The sequence below is a fragment of the Stigmatopora argus genome, chromosome 8 (genome assembly GCF_051989625.1).
Source record: "Stigmatopora argus isolate UIUO_Sarg chromosome 8, RoL_Sarg_1.0, whole genome shotgun sequence".
NCBI classification, from domain to species: Eukaryota; Metazoa; Chordata; class Actinopteri; order Syngnathiformes; family Syngnathidae; genus Stigmatopora; species Stigmatopora argus.
Window position 1 is genome coordinate 15,032,501 of NC_135394.1, and position 13,539 is coordinate 15,046,039.

Below are 13,539 nucleotides of genomic sequence, written 5' to 3' on the forward strand. Positions count from 1 at the left end.
TATACATGCGCTGTCCCTTTAAGAAGCTACGTCAGTCAGGGTCTTAACAAGTTCTCCAATAAAAAAAAACAATAAAAGTCCGGGAAATTTGGAGCTTTTCTTTAGCCTAATAATTACTAGGGCATTAAGTATGACTGAATAGTCATTCGCAGTTTGTATTTAGGGAATTTGAGCAACGATTTAAATGGTAATTATCAATAACCTTCCGGGCGACCAAACGACCGAGTACCGTATTTGTCGCTCCATTTTTCGCTATAAGCGAGAAATTACGGTAGTTGGCATGATTGTGACCCATCAATACGCTAAAGTGAAAAGAAATGTCTTATAAAATTTGATACCCCGAATAAAAGAGCCCTGCTAACGACATTGCCAAATTTGCCTGCTTATAATCAAATCACTTCCATAAAATGAGGCTTGAAAATTGGTAGCGGGTGCTTAATTCTACGTTTAAACATGAGTTTCAAATCAAGCCAGGCCAATTCCGTGGATGTATATTGACACTGGTGGAATACATTTTTTTTTGTTTTGTCTAACTTTAAATAGAAGTGGAGTGGATTATTAAAAGCACATGTCCTGGACACGTGTTGCCATGACCACAAGCACGGCACCGATTCAACTGCACTCGCCTCAGTTTGGGGTGGTCGCTTTTATTCTTTAAAGGAAGTTGCAAAAACCACGCCACATTGAAGACATCAATCAGAACTAGACCTGACAACATACTCTATGTATATTATTTACTTTATGCAGCGTATATTAAATTCAATCGAATGGAGACTAAAAGGGTAAATTGGAACAAAACAGAATGTGGAATAAAATTGCAACGGCCAGATTTGGATACTTGTATTATTCCACCACAGAAAAAAATTCAAAGTATTTCCTAAATACCTCGGAATACAATGGGCTTAGTTGGCACGGTGGGCGAGCGGTTCGCGCATCCGCCTCACAGTTTGCGGTTCAATCCCCGGTGGCTAATGTCCTCCGCCTACAGCTCCGAGTTAGCTTCAGCACCCCCACCTGAACAGAAAAATGAATAAATTAACAATGAAGAAAAAAAATCTGTCCATACTTGTCCAATCAGTTATTAGTTGTATCTACTCAGTGAACAAATTAGCACGTAATGCTACTTATATCCAGGTAGCATATACAATTAGTAGTTACAGTAGGTGTAGCATACCAAGTATTTTATACAAAAAAAGAGTGTGGCTAATTTAGAGTATAAGTTAAACAAATAAATATAGGTTTAACCCTAAATGGGCAAATGTGTTCTATTGGCTACTTCAATTAAGAGAAATGTGATATTTTGCCTGATTAAAACAGATTGTCCAATCATTTATTAGTTGTATCTACTCAGTGAACAAATTTGGAATGAGCATGTAATGCTACTTATATCCACGTAGCATATACAAATAGTTATACTAGTTGTAGCATACCGAGTATTTTATACAAAAAAGAGGTCATTTAGTGTGGCTAATTTAGAGTATGAGTTAAACAAATAAATATAGGTTTAACCCTAAATGGGCAAATGTATTCTATTGGCTACTTCAATTAAGCGCAATGTGATATTTTGCCTGATTAAAACGGATGTGTCATATAAATACAATACAAATTCATGATAAATTATATTTAGTTTTGTTATACTTTGAAATTTTGGAGTTCTTTTGTTGTCGGGGCTCAGACTTGTAAGAATTTTAACTACTTACCACTACTGACGAATTTTACTGATTTGGCGAACACACCTGAACTATGCAAACAGTATCTAGATCATGGTGTACGTTTCCAAACTACAATAGAGAAACAAAAAAAACCCTGAAACTAACATGGCCACGAGCGAATCGACTCCGAGTATCGCGTTCCTCTAATATTTTCTACGACAACAGCGAGGGCAAATAGGAAACCAATCAATACGATCTCCAACTAATTGCGGACTAACGGGAAGGGATCGCCGTCGTCTTGGCGGTGACGCATTGCGAGCGAGTTGTTAAATGAGCAGTAGAGTGAGACGCTTGAAGATACGTACGTGTTTGTCGGCCAACGCACACGAATATGTGCGCCCCTCCCCCGTGCTGCCGAGGTTCTCCGAGTGGAGTGGTGAGGGGCGGAACGTGCGAGACGGCCAGACTGTCAACGGCGTGACCACTGGAGCGAAACAACGACTTGTCTCGTGTCTATTCTGTATGTGTGTGTGCCATAAATCTATCCAGAAGAACGGAAGGGTCCAGTTCTGGAAGAAAAAAACACAACATCAACCAACATTTTCCAAGTTCAAACCATGTCTCTTCCGTGACCGGATGATTCGCCTAAAGACGTTTCGCCGACGGACGTTTGACAGACGGACAGGTCGCCGAATGGACGTTCCGCCGAACGTTCATTCGGCCGAACGGCACAAACACAAATACTAGTATTGTATATACAAATACTAGTATTTAATCATTAAATGCTGTTTTCGGCTGGATTTGACCGAATTTGAGAGCATTTTGAGCCGTTTGGCGAATGGACGTATATAGACATTTTTTTGCCTTACCGCGACATCATCGCGACATTTTACCGAGGAATTCACTTCCCTGGGCTCGGTTCTAATGTCCAAAGAGCTCCAGTATTTGTATTTGATCATTAAATGCTGTTTTAGGATGGATTTGACCCGATTGCTGTCATTTCACGGCTCGGTTCTGCTACATCTGCCCGCCCAAGAGTGCTTATTCCCGGGCTGACATTGACGGTAGACTAATAAATTGAGAGTGATGAGCGGCAAAAGGAAATGAATCATTGATTTTTACTATAATTTGGACAACGCCGGCGGCGGGCCGGATTAAAAATCCTAACGGGCCGTATATGGCCTGCGGGCCGAGGTTGAAAAACTTGTACACACACGATCCCGGGGCGGGGCGAGCATGCGAATCCCGTTTCGGCGAAACCTCCGTTCGGCGGAACGTCCGTCGGCGAAACGTCTTTAGGCTAATCATCCGAGTACCGTCTCTTCGCTAGTTGTTTTGGAAAACCAAATAGGAATAGTAAAAACAAACGCATATCCATAGCTACAGTAATCCCTCGAATATCACGGTTTATGTAGACCAAACATGGCCGCGACAATTGAAAAATTGGGAAGTAGGGACACCCCTATTATATTTTTTTCCCTTAGTAAAAAGTAGAAAGAGTTGCTTCTGCTTACGAGTTTCAGCGTGGATTTTCACATTTTTATGAACTTTAAGAAAAGTTTCATGAGTGAAATTGCAAAGAAGTGAATTCGCGATAAGTGAAGACGCGATAATCGAGGGATTACTGTACTGTTCCAATGTCTCCAAGTTAAAAATTGTTAGCTAGTTGTATTGGAAAACTAAATCGGAATAGTAAAACCAAACGTATCTCGGTAGCTACAGTAATCCCTTGAATATCACGGTAATTGCAGACCAAACATGGCTGCGACAATTGAAAAATCGGCAAGTAGGGTCACCCCTATTACAACTTTTTTTTCCCTTCAGTGCTGAGTCGTAGTAGAAAGAGTTGCTTCCGTTTACAAGTTTCAGCATGGATTTTCACATTTTTATGAACTTAAAAAAAATTATAATAATTCTTCAGTGAAATTGCAAAGTAGTGAATTTGCGATAAGTGAAGACGCGATAATCGAGGGATTACTGTACTGTAAAAAAATCCTGTTAACTAATTGTATTGGAAAATAAAATCAGAATAGTAAAACCAAACGTATATTATAGCCATATTCATAGCTACTATTGCATCATCTCTAAATTCAAATCATGCCCGTAAGCTAGTTTTATTGGAAAACCAGATCAGAATAGTAAAACCAAACATGCCACATTCATAGCTACTATTGCATCATCTCTAAATTCAAAACATGCCCGTAAGCTATTTTTATTGGAAAACAAAATCGGAATAGTAAAACCAAATGAGCTATATTCCTAGCTACTGTTGCACTGTACAATATTATTTTTTACTGCGCATTTAAACATCTTAAATGGATTTTTGTGGATAGTTTTATACAACAGTGGAACGTTAAAAATTCAACATCTGGATGTGGGTTGGCCTTCCAATTTTTTTGGGGAACTCCAAATGATTTTTTCCACAACAAATCCAGCTGTACTTTAAAGTACGTATTTAATGAGCCACCTCGTAACCCAACGGAGACTAAACGCATACCTGTCAACCTCTGCCGATAACTGCCCTTATAAATGATTATGATTCCCCTTACAAACCCCCCAAAAAACCTTACAAACACCGTACGACGTACGGTGTTTGTAAGGTTTTTTGGGGGGTTTGTAAGGGGAATCATAATCATTTATAAGGGCAGTTATCGGCAGAGGTTGACAGGTATGTAAACGTGTTCTATGCCGAAATCCATGAACGCATTTTGGGTCAAAAAACCTGGCAATAGTTCGACTTTAAAAAGCTTTCCGAATTTCCCTTTTCCACCCAAAAATCAATTCTTAGCGTCCATTCCCAAACACTAAACTGCAAGTTGAAGTCTTTTCACAACAATCAACTCCTCCTTTTACGACAAAACCGCCATTTCCTGACACAATAGCATCATTAGCCATCAATTGAAAGCATGGAGGGGGGGTGCCGAAGCTCTAACGATTTACCACTCCACTACCCGAAAGCACTTCCCTACTACTTTTAGTCTTCAGAATCAAACCCCAACGAGTAAAATTTGTTGGAACGACACCCAATTTCCCAAAAGTGTGGAATCCTTTTGATCAAACACAGGTGGGAGGAGCCTATTATGACTACACAAAAGCTTCCGTCCACGGAAAACAGCTGATGAGCAACAAATGTTGGTTGGTGGCCATTCCCAGCGAGCCTGACATACTTTGATTTATGCGCTTTGTTGAAAAGAATCCCTTTCTCTTCCGCACAAAGCCCTTTGTTGTGCTCACACTTTGCTGGCTTAATCGACACTTCCGCTGATTCTCATTAATAAAACATACAGACGCGCTCTCCCGATGGGGCGGAGGGCCAGAAAACTCGGCTTGGATACGTTGCCCGAGGTGAGACGCGTGCTCTTGAAAACATGCATTTTAATATACACGCGCAAACCGTCAATCAAATGGAGCCCAGCTCGACGCCTTCGCAGTTAATAAGACTTCAAAAGCCGCAAAATGAGCTCGGGGGGGGGGACTCGTTTTTCAAGACCATGCAGTGTGTGTGTGTGTGTGTGTGTGTGTGTATATTTGCGTGTGTTGCATCATGTCCAGCTGACCACCTCAGATGGGATGTGACACGCAGGATGAATAATACAATAGAGGGATACCCGGACGTGTCCACGGCATCTGGGCCTGTCCGAGGGGAGGTGGGGGGGCTTGCTGTGTGCCCCACCCCATCACCTCATTCGGTAACTAATCAAGCAGAGACGTGCGGGATCAGACACACAAACACACTTTGGGGTAATTTGATTTTTATGAGTCCACACCCACTACTTATAGAAAAATAAATTGAATCCGATATTAAAAACAAAAAAATATGTAATGCATTTTACGGACTATAAGTTGCATTTTTTCATCTGGGACTGCAATTTTTCCTCACTCTGACCACAAAAAGATTATGTTGTGTTTATTAGTCTATGGCAAGGGTGTCAGACTCGGGTTGGTTCGCGGGCCGCTTTAACGTCAACTTGATTTCACGAGGGCCGGACTATTTTAGATATAATATTGAGTTGTTTTTTTTAATAAATGGATTAAAAGAACTGGATAAAAAGCCCTGAATATTCAGTTTTTTTATAGATCTAAAACAATGTTTATTTTAGCTTTTTTAAATATATTTTTAGATTTTACAAAATGATTTTTGAACTAAAAACAGAAAAAATGGATTAAAAAATTACAATTATTGATTTAAAAGGGGGAAAAAAATCAGGAAATGTAATATACATCTATTCGCTTCATTTTAATTTGATCCTAAAACAGAAAGTCAGCACTCATGATTTACTTTCCAACAAACCAAATAGCGCGTTTAAGCACAATTCTATGAACAAACAGCCTAATAGCAACAAAGACACAAAACAACTACCGTATTTTCACGACTATAAGGCTACAAGTCTTAAATTTTCTCCAAAATAGACAGGGTGCCTTATAATCCAGTGCGCTTTATATATGGACCAATACTAAAATTGTTATCACGATAAAATAAAATGAATCAGTTGATAGGGTAGACCGACTACTATTTTCCCGTAGACAAAGTACTGCGCAGTGACTGCTGGGATATGCAGTTCTTTTGTCAATACACCCAATGGATTGTGGCCTGTATACATGGGTACGTCCTTTGTGTGTTTAAAATAAAGAAATAGCACTCGTTACTGACACTGCGGCTAAAAATACGATGCGCCATATAGTCGTGAAAATACGGTAACTTGAAACAAGCTCGAAACAAAACCGCCTTAGCAAGACTGTCAACCAGAGATGAAACTTTAGCCAAAAACCAAATCAAAAGGCCTTGCCTAGACCCAACCCCGACCAAACCATGCCAAAAAAAAAAACAATATCATTTTCGGGTTCCACGGCTTTGGTATTCGTACGAAAAATTTCTAATCCCGAAAATTGAAAATGGCCTAAACAAAATCCCTAGAGAGCGCACCATGATTCCCCTTTCATATTTTAACAAAAGTCTCTGTGGCAAAATAGCAATTCTAATAGAGGTCCACATACCTGTCAACCTCTGCCGATAACTGCCCTTATAAATGATTATGATTCCCCTTACAAACCCCCAAAAAACCTTACAAACACCGTACGAGTCGTACGACTCGTACGGTGTTTGTAAGGTTTTTGGGGGGTTTGTAAGGGGAATCATAATCATTTATAAGGGCAGTTATCGGCAGAGGTTGACAGGTATGGGTCCAGGACCTTTGACGCAAGGCTTCTTCTGCTTTTGATATTCCGAAAAGCAAAAGATGAGGGCTGAGCCGAGGCTAGATCCAAACAATGAATGATTTATGCGCTGGGAAGCAGTCTGAGACTCGGGCAGAGAGGTTTGTTGCTATTTCTGATCGAGCCGCTGCCTCCGTTGTCTACCCGCGTCCTGACGGACCGACAAATAAAACGTAAAATACAAAGAAGTGAGGTGGGTGGGTGACAGACACAAAGAAGACGGGAGGACGAGGAAGCGGATGCATCTCGGAACAATGGAGTGGTGGAACAGGTTTTGACTAGAGCACAATTTTTTTTTTTCAATGGACCTGATGACAGACATATGACTGTATTTTTCTTTTTAACACATTTTCTCACCCTTGAAAGCTTTGGAAGATGACCAATAGATTTCAATGTGAGTCACTGTTTGGTTTCTCCTAAGCAGATGACTTCATTAAGGAGCAAAGACTTAATATATGCTAGATTTACCGTGTCATCATGAGTGGGCGGATGCGGAGATTTTCAAACAATGGAATGCTAAAGACTCCTGAACTAATGGGAAACAGATTCTCAAAGTTTTGGGCTCACAATAGAATATAATTTTTTTTAAAATCCTGATTCTAAGACCATTACCAGATGACAATGTGAAACATGACGTGCCCAATGTGTTGGGAAATCTAGTGACACACCTCAAATTCTCTGGAAAGTGTTCACAATTGCTTAATGATAATAGATAATTATCTGGTGGGAAAATTGTTACACTATTCACTAAGAGAATAGTACTAGGAACATATTTTAATAAGGCCAATTGTCTGTATTTCCTTATGGTTTTGACTCATAAGGGCTTACCAAATTCTGTCTTCTGGATTATGTACTCCACACTCGCCCTTCAAAAACAATAAAAAATGTTTTAGCAAATCGCCACTCTGTTAAAATTATTGTTTATTTTTTTTTCCATTTATTTATTTTTTACAAAAACGTTTTTTTAGTCTAAGTCCTCTGCTCATGTTACTAGACAACTCTGGTAAAATTGTCTACTAAATATTCAGTTCAACAGATTGTGCCATTCTACTGTTTTGATCAATATTGTTTCTAAATATCATATGTTAAACAAATGCTTCTATTCTTTTGGTGAGTTTCTTGAGCAATCTGAAAAATCTGACTTATTTTAAGAGGGAGGCGATATGATTTTTATTCATTTTAATGTCTTAAATAATTTCCATATGTTTTTTTCTCTTTTTTCCTCATATTTCATACAATATTGGCATAATTTGATCATTTTTTAGGGTTTAGTTGTAGTACCGGGGAACTTGGAACAGATTAGGACTTCCACATGCCATATTTGTCTACTACAATGCTAAAACTATTCCCAAATAACACCCCCCAAAAATCTGAAATCCAATCCAGGTGTAAATCACTATAAATAAAAGCAACGACGTCAACAAAGAACTGCCCCCGTTGCTCCAATACCATCGGAAGTATCACGTCTAGGCCTGAGAACATGTCCCGAGTGCCAACAAAGTCTCGGCCTCCCTTCCAAAATGGCAGCCCCGTGACTTGGACCAGACCGGACCAGCATCGGCGGATGAAAACGGAAGGATAGACGGCCAGGAGGAAAAAATGCATACTGTACGGAATTGAACCCAACCTGACGGCTCAGTGGAAAGGGAGCTTTTAGCGCTCTTTTTGTCCTTGGGTTAGCTCCTTCCTACTCCCCTAATAAAGCAACAAGAGAGTCATTGAGCATTGCCAGCTCGGCTCCTAAATCAGTGTGTGTTTTCGCTTTCACCCCCCCACCTTCCGTCCTCCCGTAAAGAGAGACGGACTACACTGCTACCCATCCACTGCTCCACAAAAGAAGGAAGTGGGCACACTTGCCGTTTTATTGTCCATTGACTGCTCCATTTCAATGTTTACGGTTTTGGCGTCCTGTTGACGCGGGGTCTTTTACGCGTCTTTCTTCAGCAGACGAGAAAGAACGGCATTCGCTCGCGACTTTTGAAGATCTAGAAAGGTTTCACGATGGGGAAAAGCAGGCTACCTGGGACGTCTTTCTTGGAAAAGAACAAAAAATCCTCACCGAGGGTACATTTGAAGGCGCAGAGGACCAAATGTGAGCATCAACCTTCACAAAAAGCGTATTTGAATACCTCGGAATCACACTTGACTCTCAACTTGTCTTTAAACGACAGATACAAAAAAACATGCTGAATAAATTTCAATTTGTCCAATTTTAGGGTCATTAGAAACAATCGAACTAAAATTATATTTTGAACCAGAATCCTATCACACATGACTCACTACCTAAAAAGTTGGTCATCAGCCTGCAAAACAACACTGAAACCAATTGAAACCCTTTATAAGCAAGCTCTGAAATTATTGGACCAAAAGCCCAAAACGAACAAACAATGTCAGTTAAAAACAAAAAACACGAACGCTGGAACTGTAACAATCCTGTTAAATACGCAGATGCCACCTTACGTTCCAAAATCTTCCAAGACAAAGCTCCTCCTCCTCCGCAAGATTTTATACAAAAAAAATTCCAACACATCAACAATGGCTGGCTCTAGAGGTGAATGTGTAGTTCCCTTCAAAAAGAATGCATTCTGCCAAAGCACCTTCATACCTGGAACTCAATACCAATTAACATACGTAAACTCCCGTCTATGAACCTCTTGGCCAATCATCTTAAAGCCTGGCTGTTAGACCAACAAAAATTGCGATCGCAACGCTGTCTAAAACTGCCATCGTTTATCTTCAACCTACACAAGGGACTAAAGATGGAAATAAGCCCTCGGCTACAATATCACATATTTACATATTACATGTTCATTACCATGAATATAAATATGTTCACGAGTATGTGCGGTCCCTTTTTATTAAATAAATCCAACTCAAACTCAAGTTTTGAGGACAAAACTTTGCACAAACGCTGCTTTTTGGGGGGGCCTCTCCAAAGACAAACTTGCCCACATCTTCACTTTCTCGCTTGGGGAATATTTTCCGTGTGCAATGCCAGGAGGCTATTTGACTTGGCACCCCTGGCGTGTTTGACTCCAGGTCCCAAAAATGTGTGCGCGCATCTGAGAGAGGTTCTTTGAAAAAAAAAAAAATCCCACAGAGACCTCCCACGCTGCACGCTGAAAAGCAGATGGAAAAAGCTTAACACTGCGGACAGCTGGCTTAATCGTCCAACGCGGCGGTTGCTGTAATTGTTTCAGAACGTTGACATTCGTCAACACTTACTTACGAGAATGGATTGAAAACATACCCAAGTTTTTCATACTTCCAGAAATGTCAGAACCATTTTCATAAGATCCTGTAGAGGGGAATTAGATATGTGTTTGCTGCTATTAATGCTGATAAAACGCCAAGGTGTGGCAGTAAAAGATCCAATTTCAGTGCCGTTGATGGCCATCCATCTTAAAAGCCAATGAGTCAAGTAATGCTACAACAATCAAATCGGGACATACTGAAACATTGATATTGTGGTGGACAAAAACGGTACTGCAGCCAAGACTAATAAACTACAGACGCTCCCCTACTTACGAACGAGTTACATTCCGAGCGATTGTTCGTAGGGTGAATTTGTTCGTAAGTTGCTTCAGTGCTATATTTTGTATTATAATTTATGTTTAAGGCCTATATAAGTATATTGAAGGTTTATATAAGTGAATTTGTATGTTTAAGGCTTGTATAAGTAACCTGCATTGGTTTGTACTGAATTTTTTTTAATAAAATGGAGAGAATACGTACACTAATCCCTCATTTTTCGCGTATAATGTAGACCAAACATGGCCCCGATAATCGAAAAACCGCAAAGTAGGTTACTACATACCATACAACGTTTTCGCGCCTATACTAAAAGTACAACTAACAAGAAGTGTATTGATTAAATATCAGTTACAGGCATGTGAAAAGAATATTATGTATTCACATCTAAATATAATCTATAAATAAAGAAAATACTTTAAATTCTGTACTCACAGGTTATTGGAGCTTTAGTCGAAGTCCTCTTCATCAGATTCAAAAGGCATTTTTCTTGTACAGATATTGCTGCTGTTGTTTTTGAAGCGGCAAAGTGAAGGATCACAGTAATGAAGTACACAACCATTACCTTTTGGATTGCCGGTTACGTGCTTCACCATTGGTGAGTTATCGTAACATTGTTGCATAACAATCAGAAGAGACAGAGGCTAAAGTAAAGACACCAACATTAGCAAAGCTCATGTGAACATGCAATACATTTTTAACAAAAAAACATGTAATATATCTTTTGGTATTGCGTTGACAGTATCCACAAAGACGATTTTATTCCTCCATCTCGTTTAATTGTACTTACCTTACACCACCAATATTATTTATTATCATTGTGAAATGAATACCAAACTTAGTTTACTTGGCCTACAAAGCTGTGACAACCTAGACGAGATAAAGAACGGAGCTCACGATTGGCTGATTGATAATGCCATTCTCCCACAAGGCTTTTTAAAGCTTTAACTTTCAGAATATTTCTAAAAAAAATGAAGTTGGTAGTTGCATTCCAATCGTCACTGACTAGAATGTTCGCTATCACGTTTATCAACAATAATAATCTTTAAACCTTCTTTTATGGTGGTCGGCTTCTTTTGTTGCCGTGACATAAAAGACGAACAAAGACCGGCGTTTGAACTCACGTGATAACATCCGGCAATAAGCACATTAATGTGTAACAATTATTGCGCCATGAAAAGAAAAACGGTTCTATATAACAACACTGTACAAAAAGTCCTTATCTACCGTTTGTGTTTGTTGTAAAAAGACCGGCTTAGATTATATAAGGTGTGTCGCTAAGAGACATATTTGAGTTATCTTTGTGGCATCACCTTGGAGGTTAGCGGAGAGGACACATTGCGCTCGGAACAATAGATCTTTAGTGTATGTGTGTGTTTGTGTGTGTGGCAATGTTTGAGATAAAACATCCGTCCGGAACATTCCTTCATAAACTGGCTTGATTCATTAGTCAGGAATCCTTAACCCGGAGGTATAATAAAAAGCAATATGACACATCTGTCAAAAAATACTGTTTATATTGTCTCAAATGAAGGCGTGTACCAAGTCTCCCCCAGGCGTTTCATTTTAACTCACTGCTTCCATTTGAACATTTTTTTAGGATTAACCAGTGTTCTTCTTAAGGGCTTGTGGGAATTCACACTTTGCATAATAGTTTTTTTTCACTACATCTTACACTAACAATGGATTTCTTTTCAGACTAATGGGATTGAAAATGCAAGAGCTGCAGATAATGAGTGATTTTACGCAATGCTGTATGATTAAAGTAGTGTATGTGGTTATACACATTGCAAAAATGACAACCTAAATAAAATTGTGCCTCATTAAATATTTTTCTAGAGTTGCAGTTAATGTTGCTTCAATCAAGGAATGTTAATCATTTTATGATTTTTTTAGAAGTAGATTGGAAATTAAAAGCACCCAAAAAGGATTTAGTGATGATTAATCGTGCAAATTATCTTAAGATGAGACGCGTGAAATTTTTAATATTAGACACCTCAACTATGAGAGACAAAATGAGAAGAAAAATGAAAATCAGTGGGGATTTCGTTGTTAAAATTAACAAAAAAAATCGTTAAAGGCGATGTTTTTCGATCTTGTCATTCATAAAATTAACAAATACATACAAAATACAACACTGTCTTTAAAAAGGTAAATACTATAGAAATAATAATAATTTTACAGCATTTGGTATGCAAGGTTATCATGTTTTATTGGCATTAAAGTTTTTCTAAGTAAAAATAAAAACTAAGACCTGCCCTAAATCCATTTAATCAGAATGCAATATATTAAAATTTGGCTATTATTAAATAGAATATCTTTGGAAAATGAAGATATCTAGAACGCCGTTTTTTTTGGACTGTTTCCAATACTAATTAATTTGTTGACTTGACCACCATAGTGTACTTTCGTAGTACAATTGTATTTTTTGTATTGCGTTTTGGTAGGGAGGAATATTTAAAATGATTCTGTTCTGGGTGTCAAACAGCCTGAAACATGCAAATGTTGAAAAAGCCAACTGAGACTTGCGTGCTTATTTTGGAGGCCTTCAGGGAGGTTTTGTGTGCGTCTGTCTCTGCGGCGCATCAGTTTGTTTAACTTTGCGGCCAGAGAAGGCTCCGACGTGGAATCGCTCCCCGCTAACTGAGTGACACCGAATTCCTCGGCATTCCACGGCGGTTTGCCGGCTAGCTTTGATGTAAAGAGGCGAGGCTGGCCCGAAGGTCGAAATCCTTCCGATCGTGGATTAAGTAGAGCGATTGAAAATATACTTTAAAGTTGGGCCAGATGCACTAAGCCGGTGGTTTTCAAAATTCCAACTAAAAAATATATATATATATATATTTACAACCTGAAAAATACTGAGCTCTCTAAGGACCACTATTGCAAGCAACATTAGCAGTTCAGTAGGCCTGTAATGGCGAAAATGTATTATTGGTATATAAGTGTACTTAGGGGGAGTGAAAGGCAGTTTAAAAATAATAATAATAATTTTGTCTTCAAATCTTACTGTTTCCAAAACACCTGCAATGGTGAGTGGGCAGCCAGCCTGCCCTGTATCCCCCAATGTAGTATATCACAGGTGTCAAAGTGGCGGCCCGGGGGCCAAATCTGGGCCACCGCATTATTTTGTGCGGCCCGA

The 13,539-nt window shown here is 39.2% G+C and overlaps 1 long non-coding RNA gene across 2 annotated transcripts; it reads right to left on the bottom strand.

Annotated features, from left to right (window-relative positions):
- Window positions 1-844: 844 nt before the first annotated feature.
- Window positions 845-11,502, bottom strand: LOC144079476 (uncharacterized). Of its 2 annotated transcripts, XR_013301546.1 has the most exons (4): window positions 10,833-11,502; window positions 7,695-7,732; window positions 2,018-2,221; window positions 845-1,014 (listed from the first exon to the last, which is right to left on the bottom strand). It is a non-coding gene; the product is annotated as an uncharacterized LOC144079476 (long non-coding RNA). The 2 variants fall into 2 exon arrangements; XR_013301545.1 differs by lacking the exon at window positions 7,695-7,732.
- Window positions 11,503-13,539: the final 2,037 nt, after the last annotated feature.